At 40.6% G+C, this 16553-nt stretch overlaps 2 non-coding genes across 2 annotated transcripts; one reads left to right on the top strand and one right to left on the bottom strand.

Annotated features, from left to right (window-relative positions):
* Nucleotides 1-8881: 8881 nt before the first annotated feature.
* trnag-ucc (transfer RNA glycine (anticodon UCC)) lies at nucleotides 8882-8953 on the bottom strand. The gene has a single exon. It is a non-coding gene; the product is annotated as a tRNA-Gly (tRNA).
* Nucleotides 8954-15700: 6747 nt separating this feature from the next.
* LOC148633341 (U4 spliceosomal RNA) lies at nucleotides 15701-15842 on the top strand. The gene has a single exon (XR_015933959.1). It is a non-coding gene; the product is annotated as a U4 spliceosomal RNA (small nuclear RNA).
* The last annotated feature ends 711 nt before the right edge of the window (nucleotides 15843-16553 follow it).

The following is a 16553-nucleotide window of genomic DNA, read 5'->3' as shown; positions in this document are numbered from 1 at the left end:
TAACAACAGCTTTCATTCCTAGGAGTGAAAAACAACCATTTTTGAAGACATATTAGTTTCTAAAACACTACAATAAAGTTAAAAACATCCGTTTTATATTACTTTTAGTATTTTTAGTGAAATTAGTCATTTATTGCACTATTTTTAATATAATCTCTAATTAAAAGTGAATAGAATTAAGTTTGGAGCAACAAGGAACACAAAAAAAAAAGATTTTAAGGAAAAAAAATGATGTCTTCTGTGCCAGGTCCTGCAAGGGGAGAAAGCTAGAATCCTACCCAGGCTCCTGGAGCTCTGTCCTGGCTAAAGGAGGGTGAATCCATCCCCTTCAAAGCTCCATGAAAAAATGATCATTTAAAATTTGAAAAAATAAACATGATATAACAACAGCTTTCATTCCTAGGAGTGAAAAATAACCATTTTTGAAGACATAGTAGTTTCTAAAACACTACAATAAAGTTGAAAACATCCGTTTTATATTACATTATTTTTTGTGAAATTAGTCATTTATTGCACTATTTTTAATAAAATCTATAATTAAAAGTGATTAAAATTAAGTTTGGAACAACAAGGAACACAAAAAAAAAAAAAGATTTTAAGGAAAAAAATGATGTCTTCTGTGCCAGGTGCCTGCAAGGGGAGAAAGCTAGAATCCTACCCAGGCTCCTGGAGCTCTGTCCTGGGTAAAGGAGGGTGAATCCATCCCCTTCAAAGCTCCATGAAAAAATGATATTTTTAAATCTGAAAAAAAACATTATAGAACAACATCTCTTGGTCCACAGAGTGCAAAAATCCAACTTTGAAGAAAATCCATTGACTGATCCCCGAATCCTGAAGTTTCTTCGCATGATATCGGGCTTGCAACCACTTTCTGGAAAATGAAAAATGCCAAAAATGAAAAAAAAGTTATCAATTCTAGAGCCTAAGAGGAAAATAAGACAAATGTATATCTCCAAATAATTTTATGTGCTTCAGAAGAGCCCAGGAAAGTTTTTTGCATACATGAAACCACGCCCGTTTGCACGTAAGCAGACATGGTTGCACACACGACTGCATGAAAGCACGCGTGCATGCAAAATCATCCTGTTAAGCATTTGAAAAGCCGCACCACGGCGCACTTGAAATAGCTCTTACATTAGTGGTAGACGCAGGAATCGCCTTTTTATTTACGCTCTTACCGACGCGATGGAAAGCAAAACAAAGCAAAGCAGAGCAAAATAAAATGAACAAACGAAAACCCTCACGTCCCGCACTTGCATATAAAGCCGTTACGTGCCCAAGCGGTATTGTACATCATCCTAGCACTGCACCCCAGGGCGTACGGTATATGGGAACGAGCACACGCCACGAATCGTCTCGAATCACTCCCTACAGCTGTAAGGCGCCTTGAAGCGTGCACCCCCAACATTCTTCTTTGCGCATCTGTGAAAGGTAAACTCTTGAGCAAACTCTGAACCAGCTCTAAGGAAACTAATCCGATTAGACGTTACTTTGACTCATCCTTTAAGTGACCTTTGTTAATTGGAGAAATCAATGATTTCGAATGAATTCTGTATGCGTTAAAAGACAGCTATACACAGAAAACATGCAGGAAACTGCTCATGATGTTTCCCGAGCCGAAACACAGTGCGTTTTTCCAAGCCATCTGACAAAGCCCGCCCACTGAAAACTGCAGCAGATCGTGCAAAGACGTTCAACTTTGTAACTACTGCACGCACAGGAAGCAGAATAAATTCCTCTTTTCAAACTGTCAAAGGTTTGCTTTGCGAACGCTGCAGGACATCGCACAATCTCTTTTGAACGGGGACAAACGATTTCTTTTGAGGCGCACTAAGTACAGACGTTTAAAAAGCTCCACTCTTGCCGACCATGCAGCATGAAGAAGCGCAACCTAACGTTTGCATTCCTAGCACTGTTGCAACCTAGCACTGTTGCATTCCGCGCATCAGTAGCTAAGAGAATATCATTTAAGGCTCTTGTTAATGCTGTTTCAGAAACCAGACTGAAATTTCTCAAGTATATTATTTGAATCCAGATACGATTGACGTTGGGCAACAACTATTCTCTCAAAACTTTTAGATTGAAATGGGACCTTTGAGACAGGCCTGTAGTTGTTAAGAACTTGTGGATCCAAATTTGACTTCTTAAGGAGCGGTCTAACAACCGCTACCTTAAATTGATCAGGTACAACGCCTGACGCAAGCGATGCATTCATCATACTAATTATAGGTCCTGCCAGTCCTTCGGGGGAATCTTTGACTAGCTGAGTGGGTATGGGATCTAGCGAACAGGTGGTTGACTTTGTCTTACGTCTGTGTCCATGAGTCCACCATAAGAAGAAATCTGAACAGGAGTGGTGATCATGCGAGGTCACCACGGAGGAAACCACTGCTCTCCCCCCAAAAAAAACCACCACTGCCCCTCTCAAGTTTGCTAAAGACCACATGGATGTTCCACAGCAACTCCTGGAACAATGTTCTGTGGACAGACGTGACAAAAGTTGAACTTGTTCAACTCAAAATCAAAGGATTCTAGCTTTCTCCCCTTGCAGGCATTGGACACAGAGAACCTCATGGTTTTCCTAAAAATCATTTGTTATGTTCCCTGGTGTTCCAAACTTAGTTTTAATCAATTTTAATTTGTTATTATGTTAAAAACAGGGTAATAAGTTTCTAATTGGACTATAAATAATGTCATATTGTCTGCTATAAAACTGATGTTTTCATCTCCATTGTAGAGATTCTAGAATCAACTAATAGAGAATTAAAATAAAAAAGGGCATAAGAAGACATTACCAATAACGACCACAAGATGGAGATGTTGTCTAGACATTACCAACAACGACCACAAGATGGAGATATTGTCTAGACATTACCAACAACGACCACAAGATGGAGATATTGTCCAAAGAGGCAAGAAGGGCAAAGCCGCGATAAGGAGATTGCTGTCAGAATGCACATCCGGATCCCAAACAGAATCTCTAGTCAAATATGATCATTTGTGAAACAGGCAAATGAGTCTCTCAGGTGCCCATTGCTCATTTTCAGACACATTTATGCAATACTTTCACCATGCGTTGAGCAATAGGGATTAAAGATACCAGAGGTAAGGTTTAAAAGTGATTCTGAGGTGCAACACATCAGCGAAACAGCTAGGCATCTGAAATGCGGGGTTTGAGAGCCCTTCAGGGAACACCGTACCCTAAAGGTACCAGAAGTCCACTAGTATAAGCATTAAGTCACTGTCAGCCCTGTTGCAATGTGATTGCTACATATCTTCATTTCTTTGGTTTATAAGGAGTAAGAGTGCAGGGGGTCTAAATCTGCGATCCAGTGTGTTGAAGTATTTCACAACACTACCTGTAGCCCGTCTGGAAATAAATCCTCATTCTGATTATTGACCTGGGCATGTACCAATAAATCACTGAGTATATATATATATCACTGTGTTGAAGCTAGAGACCTGTATGTAATAATATGATGCTAAAATGTTATTTTCACATGTAAGAAAACCGGCTCAGGGACGCCAAATATGTAATGTTGCCATAGCAAAATTAAATGTAGTGGCTCTCTGAAGGCACCAGTTCTGTAGGGTTTGGGCATTTACTGAGACAATTATTAATTGTAGCAGTAAATCACAAAGTTGATTCTTTTGATGGCTTTAGAATCCAACCATGTGACATAACTCAAACAACGCGCACACACAGGTACTAATACACGAGGATACATTTATTAATACATAAAATATGCATGTAAACCTAACAGATCTTATTGTTCGTTTTGTTTTGCTCTGCTTTGCTTTGTTTTGCTTTCCATCGCGTTGGTAAGAGCGTAAATAAAAAGGCGATTCCTGCGTCGACCACTAATGTAAGAGCTATTTCAAGTGCGCCGTGGTGCGGCTTTTCAAATGCTTAACAGGATGATTTTGCATGCACGCGTGCTTTCATGCAGTCGTGTGTGCAACCATGTCTGCTTACGTGCAAACGGGCGTGGTTTCATGTATGCAAAAAACTTTCCTGGGCTCTTCTGAAGCACATAAAATTATTTGGAGATATACATTTGTCTTATTTTCCTCTTAGGCTCTAGAATTGATAACTTTTATTTCATTTTTGGCATTTTTCATAATTTTCCAGAAAGTGGTTGCAAGCCCGATATCATGCGAAGAAACTTCAGGATTCGGGGATCAGTCAATGGATTTTCTTCAAAGTTGGATTTTTGCACTCTGTGGACCAAGAGATGTTGTTCTATAATGTTTTTTTTCAGATTTAAAAATATCATTTTTTCATGGAGCTTTGAATGGGATGGATTCGCCCTCCTTTAGCCAGGACAGAGCTCCAGGAGCCTGGGTAGGATTCTAGCTTTCTCCCCTTGCAGGCACCTGGCACAGAAGACATCATTTTTTTCCTTAAAATCTTTTTTTTTGTGTTCCTTGTTGTTCCAAACTTAATTCTAATCACTTTTACTTAGAGATTATATTAAAAATAGTGTAATAAATGACTGATTTCACTAAAAATAATGTAATATAAAACTGATGTTTTTAACTTTATTGTAGTGTTTTAGAAACTACTATGTCTTCAGAAATGGTTATTTTTTACTCCTAGGAATGAAAGCTGTTGTTATATGATGTTTATTTTCAAATTTTGAAAAAATCAAAGGATTCTAGCTTTCTCTCCTTGCAGGCATCGGGCACAGAGAACCTCATGGTTTTCCTAAAAATCATTTGTTATGTTCCCTGGTGTTCCAAACTTAGTTTTAATCAATTTTAATTTGTTATTATGTTAAAAACAGGGTAATAAGTTTCTAATTGGACTATAAATAATGTCATATTGTCTGCTATAAAACTGATGTTTTCAACTTCATTGTAGAGATTCTAGAATCAACTAATAGAGAATTGAAATAAAAAAATGGCATAAGAAGACATTACCAACAACGACCACAAGATGGAGGTATTGTCTAGACATTACCAACAACGACCACAAGATGGAGATATTGTCCAAAGGGGCAAGTAGGGCAAAGCCGCGATAAGGTAAAATCATTTTTTGGAAGAGATTGCTGTCAGAATGCACATCCGTATCCCAAAGATAATCTCTAGTAAAATATGATCATTTGTGAAACAGGCAAATGAGTGTCTGCTACAATATGATTGCTAGATATCTGCATTTGTTAGTTTTTAAGGAGTAAGAGTGCAGGGGGTTTAAGCCTGCGATCCAGTGTGTTGAAGTATTTCACAACACTACCCCTAGCACATCTGGAAATAAATCCTCATAATGATTATTGCCCTGGGCATGTACCAAAAAATCAGTGAGCATATACATATATCGCTGTGTTGAAGCTAGAGACACAGAATAAGTGCAAACACATCCTAAATACAGTGTTCCTGCACCTTTGACCTCATCCAGAATGTATCGTTTTTTGAAAGGGATTGCTGTCGGAATGCACAACTGAATCCCAAACAGAATCTCTAGTCAAATGTGATCATTTGTGAAACAGGCAAATGAGTCTCTCAGGTGCCCATTGCTCATTTTCAGACACAATTATGCAATACTTTCACCATGCGTTGAGCAATAGGGATTAAAGATACCAGAGGTAAGGTTTAAAAGTGATTCTGAGGTGCAACACATCAGCGATACAGCTAGGCATCTGAAATGCAGGGTTTGAGAGCCCTTCAGGGAACACCTTACCCTAAAGGTACCAGAAGTCCACTAGTATAAGCATTAAGTCACTGTCACCCCTGTTACAATGTGATTGCTACATATCTTCATTTCTTTGGTTTTTAAGGAGTAAGAGTGCAGGGGGTCTAAATCTGCGATCCAGTGTGTTGAAGTATTTCACAACACTACCTGTAGCCCGTCTGGAAATAAATCCTCATTCTGATTATTGACCTGGGCATGTACCAATAAATCACTGAGCATATATATATATATATCACTGTGTTGAAGCTAGAGACCTGTATGTAATAATATGATGCTAAAATGTTATTTTCACATATATTAATGTAATAAATTATTGCTTATGCTTTATAAACAAATCTAATTAAAATAAAAGCTTAAGTTTTGTATTTATCTTGTACCATAGAACATGATTTTCTTTGTATTTTAAGCCCACAAAGTGTCCTTTGATCTCTATTCTGTGGTAATCCACGATGACCCCGTTCTTCAGGTGATTCATCATGTCCTCCCTCGCCTGTTGAGAGGCCATCCTGATCTCTTCTGCCGTGGCGTGCTTCATAAACGCCCTCTTCAAATGAGCAGGAAGCTGATCAAAAGTATTCAGGCACATCTTGCACACCAGGGGAATCCTCGCGGGTTTCCTTTGAAAATAAATAATACCATCTGTGTATAGAAACAAGCTAAGACTGATTTATTAAATTATCCTTAAAATTCTCTCTCATAGTTTGAGCATAATGATTTTATTGCATTTATATAAGAATTGCTCATTGCTCCAAAATAAATAATGGTTTCATAAAAAATTGAACACTTACTTGGTCTCAGTCACAGACTTTCCAATAGAAGCCATTGTGGAGTTCAGCAACTGCAGGTCCTAGAAGTGGGGAAGGAATTTTAAAAGAGAAATTGAATTACAATACAGAAGGAATGGCTGAGGGTTCACTGAAATATATAAATATACAAATTCCAAAGACTGAGTCCATATAGAAACAACTACTTTTCATTTTCAGTATAAGAAAAAAAAAACATTATCTTCCAAAGCATCATAAAATTGTCCCTTCTTCCAGACTCTACTTCTCTCTTGTAGTAGTACAGCAGACCTTTCCAGGTGAGCAGATCACAGAGTCCGAAATGAGCTTCCTCCATCAAGCAAAGTACCTGAACATGACTCTGTCTTCATAAAAGCGCCCCTGTAATAAAGAAATTAAATCCAAAATCAAGAGGGCAGTTGCCTACTGATTTCGTACTAATCGTACTTGTATAGTTGTATCTATACAAGTGCGATTCTAGAAATGCTCACCAGATTACGTTTTAAGAAGGAACTGCGCCTCAGGTTCCGCCGAGATCGTAACTCGGATGGCAGGATTCAGAGTCCGGAGTGCGGACTGATGGCGCACGGAGGGTCCACATACTGTGGATCCCTCAGTGATCTTCCGCGTATTCAAACCGCCAGCGTGTGACTCCCCTGTCCCCGTGACCTCATTGCTCTGCTCTCTCCTCTGTGCAGCCGAGCCCGACTCACGGTAAAGTGAAAAAAAAAGATGCCCTCAACATGAGATTTACTCTGGAGCGAGGATAGATGTTACCTTTTTATCATTGAACAGGATGTATGTGATGTGGCGACTAGGTTCAATTTTGTATCCTCTTTAAAAGATTAAGGACTGGGGTGAGCGTGATTTACCACCCTTTCAGCTAAGAACCCGACTTGCGCACCGTTTAAGCTGCATAGACTCGGTCATTTAACTCTTCTCCATTAGCAGGGTTAAGGTTAAAGAAAAAAAACATTGCTGACTTCTTTTTTTTTTGCCAGCCGCTAGCGCTGATTAGCAAGGTTTGTATTTCATGTTTTGCAAGTTGCATCCATTTTAAGAAAAACAAGTCGCGTTAAAGACAGGAAATGAATATTTGCAAGTCTAGCTGTAGGTGGTTGTCTGGAAGGACCAGTTCTGTTTGAGAAGACAGAACAAAGAAGGCACTGCTGGGATTTGAATCCAGGATCTCCTGTTTACTAGGCAGGTGCTTTAACCAACTAAGCCACGGTGCCCCGGGAGCACTGTCCTTTTGCAGCCACTTGGACACACCACTCAGACACATCTGCATTCGGTGTGTGCTCCGCCTGCTCGCTGAGCAAGTTGCCACCTTTACATACAATAGCAACATCAACACCAAGAGAAAGGATGACAAATGGCTTTTATCTGGAACTTTTGATGTCCAAGGAGCTCAATGTGCTTTCTGTGTACAACAGGGCCACTGAACTCCACACTGGCCAGTGAACCACAGCAGTGGCTTGCTGGCTTGACATCTCCCAAGGAAAATGTTGAAATCACATGTGGAACAGGAAAATGACCCTCGAGTACGTGGGGAAAAAAAGAAAAAGATCATCTGGAGCGCGCCAACCCATGTCCGGACAGCCCAGTTTTGTCGACAAGGTGGCTGAGTGGTTAAGGTGATGGACTGCTAATCCATTGTGCTCTGCAGGCATGGGTTCGAATCCCATTCTCATCGGTCTCCATGACTGACACGTATGCCTGTTCGACGTCGGCCCTCCTGTTGTTTGCTCCGGTGCTAGAGCTGTACATTTTCTAGCAGTGGCTGAACATGGTATAGTAGGCCAACGTCGGTATCGAGCAGTGACAGTAACAGTACTTACTGCGCCCCATAAGAAATCGTTTGTCCCTGTTCAAAAGAGATTGTGCGATGTCCTGCGGCGTTCGTAAAGCAAACCTTTGACAGTTTGAAAAGAGGAATTTATTCTGCTTCCTGTGCGTGCAGTAGTTACAAAGTTGAACGTCTTTACACGATCTGCCGCAGTTTTCAGTGGGCGGGCTTTGTCAGATAGCTTGAAAAAACGCACTGTGTTTCAGCTCGGGAAACATCATGAGCTGTGTCCTGCATGTTTTCTGTGTATAGCTGTCTTTTAACGCATACAGAATTCATTCAAAATCATTGATTTCTCCAATTAACAAGGGTCCCTTTTTGAACCTGCGAGAAGCATTCTTTCAATGTAACAGATTTACTCCGGGGAAAAGCAGCATGACATTGAGAGTAGCTCAAGCTTTCAGCACCTGTATCGGACTGCGTGTTTGCAGACACCGCTCAGAATCCCCTGTAAGATTCTCCTTCAATTCCGTTTTTCAGTGCTTTAGCTCTTTCAAAAGGCTTCACTTTGCTAGTCACAATCCAAGGCTCATGACAGCATTTGAAAACATTCGCCACTGCGTTGGCCGGGAATCGAACCCGGGTCAACTGCTTGGAAGGCAGCTATGCTCACCACTATACCACCAACGCACACCCACAGGAAGCCTGCAGGACACCACCAGAGAATGCTTTTTTTAATTTTTTTTTTATTAAACAGAATTTACAAATACAAATACAACAAGAGGATCAGAGTCATGTACAAGAGAAAAAAAACGCAGCAGAAAAAAGCATTTAACTACCAGAGGTAATTAAGTAATTATGTGATCAAATTGTATATTTTACACGTATCATATTTTCCTTGCTTTAATATTTCTCAATTATTTATAAACTTTAGTTTCAACATGCATGCGTTTCCTGTAAAAAATAAAACTCAGCACACAGTTTTTCTTTTAACAACATTTCGAGTACCTCTGGCATTCATGAAAAAGACATACACAAAAGCAAATAACTAACTCTAAGACTGTCTAAACTATTGAGTTTTTCAAAGAACCAGAACTATAACAGTCCTTAACACTTAACTACACCATTCCAAACTAACACTAAAGAAACACTAGTATATACTGGTATAACAAATATAACCAAACATAATCATTAACTGAGCAGTCACTGGGAGCAAATCTCCTTCCCGTCCACAAAGGCCCTCGCTCCCACAAAGTAGGCTCTCCTCCCCTCTCTTCTGGCAGCTTCAACCTGGGGCCACAGCTGGTTCCTGGTACTCCTGTCCGCGGCAGACAGGTCCTCTGCAAACCTCAGTTTGTTCCCATTCAAATACTCATTCCCCCTCGCCGCTCGCCACAGCATGTCCCTCGCCGTCCTCTTGGTGAACTGTATTATAATCGATCTGGGGCGCACTTGCCCAGACATGTTCGCTCTCCCGAGCCTGTGAACAAAGTCAATGGCCGATATTACGTCCTCCTGGTCCGGCAGGGTCCTTTTACAGATACCCTTCACTGTTGCAACAAGGTCCTTATCACGTTCCTCTTTAACTCCAAATAATTTTAAATTCCATCATCGACGGTATCTATCTACATCGTTCACTTTCAATTCAAGTTCTTTAATATGCTTTTCTTGTTTGGTATTTACTTGTTTAAGAACTTTTACTTCACTCTTTAAGTACGCTGGGCAAACGTCCCGAGATCGAATTCTTCCGCGACGGGGGTACCTTTAAAGCGGAGACGACGGCACCGAAAATTTTTGGCGCGCCCTCTCTTTAAAGCCCTGGCCAAATACGAAGACAGTACGTACAGTTATAATTCAAACGGAATTAAAAACTACACATCCCAGTTACCATGGTGGTGCTTGTGATCATTGCGTTTAACCAACGAAACAGGGCGAAAAATCAGTCACATGACTTTGGGGCAGAGTTTCGAAAGCTTAACCTCAGCAACAAAGCGAAATTTACACGATAGGCTACCTCAAACTGTCAGTTACACGACTGTGTATGTCGCTTAAGCCACTCCTATTTGGCATTTTAGTTATGGAGGCGAGACGACGCCCCCCCCCCCCCCTCTCTGGGTGCCTGATTTGCCGCCATCTTTAACCGCTTCGTGTCCAAATCGCAGTAGCTACGCGTACGAAATAAAGTTCATCCCAGCTACAAAACATATATATTTTTGTGGTAAGAGGGAGCAAAACATCAGTATTTACTGCTATTAATTAGTGTACGATTTATAGTTGAAATCTGAGCCTAAATATAAAGTTAAAATCTCGACAAAGCAATGTAGGAAATACAGAGAAAAGAAATCCTTTCTGACATCTAAAATCAGTTTCGATCAAGGTCTCTAAAACGAACAAGAAAAAGAGGATTTTCGGAGGGCAATTACGCTGTGTTTATATAGGATAAGTGATCTATGAGCAATCTAATTTCTTGTTCGTTTAAAACAGTGAAATGTCAGCTCCAAAAGATCGCACCAGAAACAGCACTCTCTCTGCCTGTCATAGACGTTCAGGAAAGGCTGAATGAAGTCATGTCAAGAACAATAATTCGGTGATCAATAATAACAGTTGTAGGACAAGAAACAAAAGATAATGAAAACTTCTTTAGGCTAAAACTCAAGTTCATTCTACAAATTAAGGCAAATGAAAATTCAGGATGTTAAAGTGCTAGAGGTGTAAAAAATACAAAAATGCACATGAGTAAAAAGTTTTAGAAATGGAGCAGGTGTTGCTTTGAAATAAGCAAACAGAAAAAAAGCCATGACTAAAGTGCAGAAGAGGGATGCAGGAACACTTGCTTAGATATACAAAAAAAATCACAAAAAGGTGTATGTTACAAAAGAACATGCAAACATGTTCATCATGTACATCAATTTCCCTTCACGATCAATAAAGTCTTATCTATAAACATGAAACAGAGTGAGGAATCAGAAAATTAGCATGCATAAAAAACAGCAATTCTGTCAATAAGCCCTAAATGAATTAATAGCAACCATGGTTTCATGGAGGGCTTCTCAGATAGTTGGGCATTCAGGTAGATTGCCAGGTGAAAGGATTTGTAAACATACTTTGTTAAAGCAAGTCAGTTTTTTCTGCAACACATAAAAGACATTTTTCCAAGAAAGTTTAGCCTTTGTCACTAATGAAACCACTAAATAAAGACATAAATATAGAAATCTTAAGATTTTGTTATTCAATGTTGGTAGCAGGATGAACTGTGCTAAGTGTATATTTTGTCGCAGCTTTGCTGCAAGATGTTAACAGTGAAAAAAGGTATTTAGAAATGAGTTATTTCAAGAAGAAAATGTTCAGAATAATTGCAAATCTAGCAGGATAGAGAAAGCACAGAAAACAGGCAGTTAGATTGATCAGATTAATATGAAAAGTTATTTAGCAAAGGGAATGAGAAGAGTGACAAACTAGTATGCTTTAGATCTTTTTACAGTATCTGGACCAGGGAAAACTGATCATGTTTCTCTATAACAATAATAAAAAACTTTATTTTATATATCACCTTTAAAAGTGGCATCTCAAAGCAATACAGTAGATATAAAAACAGATAAAAGGACCACAGATTACAAAGTAAATACATATAAGAAAGACAAGCAGTTAGAGGTGCTACCAAAATTAGAAAATGAAGCAGATACAGACACTAAGTCTTCTGAAAAGAAAGGTTCTGAGGTTAGATTTAAATGCACTCAGGGTACGTGACTGATATCACTGGGAATACAAATTGAGAGCTCTGGGGTGCAGCTAGAGAAGACCCTGTCACCCACAGAATGTAGATGTTCTTGAGGACAGCTAGAAGACCAGAGTCAGACGGACAAAGGTGGGGAGTAGACAGATAATAAGCCATATACTGTAGGTACTGAATGAGGATGAGGATTTTGAAGTTGACTCAAAACCTGATAGGTAACCAATGCAAGGACTTGAAAACAGGTGTAATGCATCCCTGATAGGATTCTCGCTGTCATATTCTGAACATATTGAAGATTGCTCAGTGTGGATTTAATTTCCCCAGTGAACAGGATGTGCATTTATTAATTCTAGAAAAAAAAGCCTTTCTTGATTTCTCTAGTTCTTAGTTTCTCTAGTTCCCTTTAAAATAAACTATTATTCCACAATGCAGATTATTATATGGACAGTATTTACACATGATATTTGTGATTTAAAGAAATGAACACAAGCAGCTTTTCGAGATTTAAGTGTTGGCTGAGTTATTGCAGGATAAAAAACTAGAGATGTTGGTAAGAAGATAATTTTGGGATAGCTGAGGAATACACTGATAACAAGAACCCTTCCTAATGGGGTTAGGCATACTTTTGATGAAGATGATGAAGTTAACAGACTGTATGTTTACATAGATACTGAAATGAGGATTGTATTTTAGATTTTGTGTAGTTGCTAGCATTGAACTGTGTGTTGGATGGACATGAATTGAAGGAATGGGCAAACATCGCTGATGCGGATCCACAGAGCCAGCATATTAAGATGTTTATAATTAGAGGCAATTTGTTTAAATAACTAGGTATGGATACTGATGTGCAAGAGAGTTGGAAAGGCTGTTTACTTAAGCCAGCACTATAAAATATTTTATTCTCAGTGAGATGCTGCCATTTCATAGTGGGTTTCTAACACTGTGTATAGTTCAATCCACACAGTGCCTTTACTTCCATCCATTTCTAATCTCTTTATCCAGTACAGAGGATTTGGAGCCTATCCCAGTAAGCAACAGACACAAGGCAGAATACACCCTGGACATAGCGCCAGTCCATCACAGGACAGACAGACACAAACACACACACACCAGGGCCAGTTTTCCCATAAACCAATTAACTTACCAGTATGTTTTGGAGTGCAAGAGGGAGTCATATCACACATATGGAGAAAAACCATGTAACCCAGAGAGAACATGCAAACCCCACACACACAGGATGGGACCTGGGACCCCAGTGCTCCAAGATAGCAATGCTAACCACTTTGCCACCATTATAAATGGATGGATATCTTAGTTATCTTTCTAGTTCACAGGTTTGCATGCAAAATTTAATTTTGAAAGCCACTGAGACATCAGGTACTACTGTTGTATTTATGAAAAAGAAACAAAACAAAAAGCATACTAACAACTGTGCCATCCTACTCTTTAGTTAATACAATTTATTATTTATAAATAGTTAACATTGTTAGCAAAATATTTTGAATTATATTTAACCCTATTTTTTCTTTAGTTTTGTATTTAACTTATTATATGATAGTCAGATTTAATGTATATTTGAACAATGAAAATATATTTTTACAAGATGCGGGGGAAAGTGCAACAAATTATTACAGTGCTAAATTTAATATTGATTGCTAATAGTTTATGCTAACACCTAACTTTCTTAATTAGATGTATTTAAAACAGTGAACTAAGTGTAACATACCATTCAGAAATACAATCGAGAATAGTTTTGTGGTGTTTGTATGGATGAAACGTTTCTAAAATGTATAACGTAACAAAATTAAAGACGATTAAAATCTGTAATCTTTCCACTTGTAATGTCATTAGACAGAACAAGACGTTTCTGCTTTGTCTAAGGATGGTATCAAAAAGTAGTCTAGGTGGTGAGAAAGCTGTGTTTAATGATAATTAAGTGACTTAAAAGTAAAAAGAGATGGTTCATATTGCTTGATTAATTTTAAAAACTAAGTTATAAATGCAGACGCGATCGCTGCCGTAAGCGCTCCAGGCAGTAGAACGTTCGTTCTGTACTGCTGCGCTCCGCGCCTCCTCCCTCTCTCGGTGCCGCGCCCCTCTCTGACGGAGGGCAGTGGGCGGTACGCTATTTTCAGAGCCTCTGATTGGGAAAAAAAGACCTGCTGATCAGTTTCACACACCAGGAAGAGAAAAGAATGGGATTTTTTCTCTTCGAAACGTGTGTTGTCTTTATGAAATTCGTGTATTTTAAACGTTTAATTAAGAAGTAAAAACCTTACAGCGTACACAAAGATTCTGAGCTGATCACGAGGAAGAAAAATCACCCATTTTTCGCGCATAAAAAGTGGTTTTTAACTCTCGAAACCTGTTTTTATATGTTTTAAAGTCGTGCAATGTCTAAGTTAAGCAGGAAAACATCATTATATCTCATTATTTATTTATTTTTTTTAAAATTTAAAAATCGTTTGCCCAGCCTACTTTAAGTCTTCAACCTCTTTAAACACACAGTCCATGGACTTTTTAAGACTTTCGATTGCGACTGTATTAGATCAAATCACTTCCTTCAGCTCACCCATGCTCTGTGCCATCATGTTGAAGATGTTGGTCTGGAGCTCCTCCAGCGTCAGGTCGCCCCTTCCTCTCTTGGCTGCCGGGGTTTTCACAGGTGTGCTGGGCAGGGACTCCGGCTCTTCCTCTGGCAGCTGAGTCTCACTTGGGCTGCGAGCGCTCGCGTACGAGCGCATCTCCAGCACTCTTTCCACGTCCCCTCCAGCTGCTTCACTTTTCCCTTTAGTTGCCATCAATTTTCTTGTAGTGCTATACATATACGATTGAGGTTTCTTAGACTTCTCCTTCGAAGACCCAGCACTCTCTTTTCTTTTCCCAGTGTTACTCATATCGAAATTCTTAAACCTAAAAAAAATCGTTTTTTTTTCTTTCAATTATAACTGAAGTTTAAACAAGTAGTGTTAAGTCCTTATTTTTCTGTAGTCAAAAAAAGCAAAAATTAACATTTAGGTCATGAAAAACTCAAAAAAAATCCTCAACCACTAAACTTTACCTCCCACCTGAGCGCCATCTTGAACGCCCCTACCACCAGAGAATGCTCACGATTTCGGAAGCTGTCTCCGGGACGTGCTGATTCCACACATCCTGAATAAATCATGATATTGTTAGTTGCTGTAGCTAGACGTTCAAATGAGTTTCATGGCCAGATGGACTGTTTCCTCCAGCGGTATAGTATTGCAGTGAGACAGCACGATGCCTGCAAGACTATGTCACGCTAAACGCCACAGATTGTGTTTGTCCGTTCGTGTCAGTCATCCTGCAGCCACGGGAAGTGGGACACAAACATCCCGCAATGCTTTCAAGACGTTAGGATTTGTTTGTGCAACATCCGAGAAGAGTACTTGTGGCTTGAATGTGAACTGTACGTGCCCGCCCCCTTTCCTCTGTAGTGCATGAGTTCCTCCCGGCATGCCCTTCGTCATTGTTCTGTCATCTTGTATTTAAAGGGTTGTATTTCTGCTGCTGAAAAGAATCAACGGGTTTCTTTGTTCCCAACGGAGCCCTTGTCTGTCATGAAATTCTTCAAAACCTCAAGCTAGAAGAAGACGACAAATATGAAGCGTTACAGCAACGACATGCCATGAGACGATTGATAACGATTTCCATAGGATCCCCGCGGTTGCCTGGCAACCGTCAGCTTTGCGCAGTGGCAGTATCGTAGCCTGTGAGGGTTAGCCGAGGCGTGATTATTTCTAGTTGAAAACTTTTCCCAATACCCCGCTTCCGCCGGTTTGCAATACAATCGGCGAAAGCAATTTTTGACAGTCTCGTTAGAGACTGAGCAAGGTGTTTAAAGACAGATTTGGTCATGGTGACATCATGGTAGAAAGAAGCGAGCTTGTTCCCAGTGGGCATTGATTCGTCGAATATACGTATTGTAACGCAACGGGGGCTCAGGCGGGCGCCCTTGCCGCATCTGGTCGGCCCCTGCACCCTCCGGGGCTCGAACCCGGGACTTCCGCGTCTCTCTGCAGCGACCTAGCCCCGTGAGCCAAAGAGAGATCTCTCCACAGCCCAGTAGCTGTGGTCCTGCTATCACAGGGAAGGGCGGTGACGTCACCCGCTCTGGTACGCCGGCTCTTACACAGCGCCCTGTCGGCCGTAAGCGTTACACTCTCCCCCGCTTAAATCGCCGTCCCCGGCGAAGGGCTATCCCACCCCGCTTCTGACACCAATGTAACGCAACGGGGGCTCAGGCGGGCGCCCTTGCCGCATCTGGTCGGCCCCTGCACCCTCCGGGGCTCGAACCCGGGACTTCCGCGTCTCTCTGCAGCGACCTAGCCCCGTGAGCCAAAGAGAGATCTCTCCACAGCCCAGTAGCTGTGGTCCTGCTATCACAGGGAAGGGCGGTGACGTCACCCGCTCTGGTACGCCGGCTCTTACACAGCGCCCTGTCGGCCGTAAGCGTTACACTCTCCCCCGCTTAAATCGCCGTCCCCGGCGAAGGGCTATCCCACCCCGCTTCTGACACCAACGTAACACAACGGG

The sequence above is a fragment of the Lepisosteus platostomus genome, unplaced genomic scaffold, assembly GCF_059453375.1.
Source record: "Lepisosteus platostomus isolate fLepPlt1 unplaced genomic scaffold, fLepPlt1.hap1 Scaffold_47_H1, whole genome shotgun sequence".
NCBI lineage: Eukaryota > Metazoa > Chordata > Actinopteri > Semionotiformes > Lepisosteidae > Lepisosteus > Lepisosteus platostomus.
The sequence above is the reverse complement of the archived record's forward strand: the minus strand, read 5'-3'. Positions and strand labels throughout refer to the sequence as shown.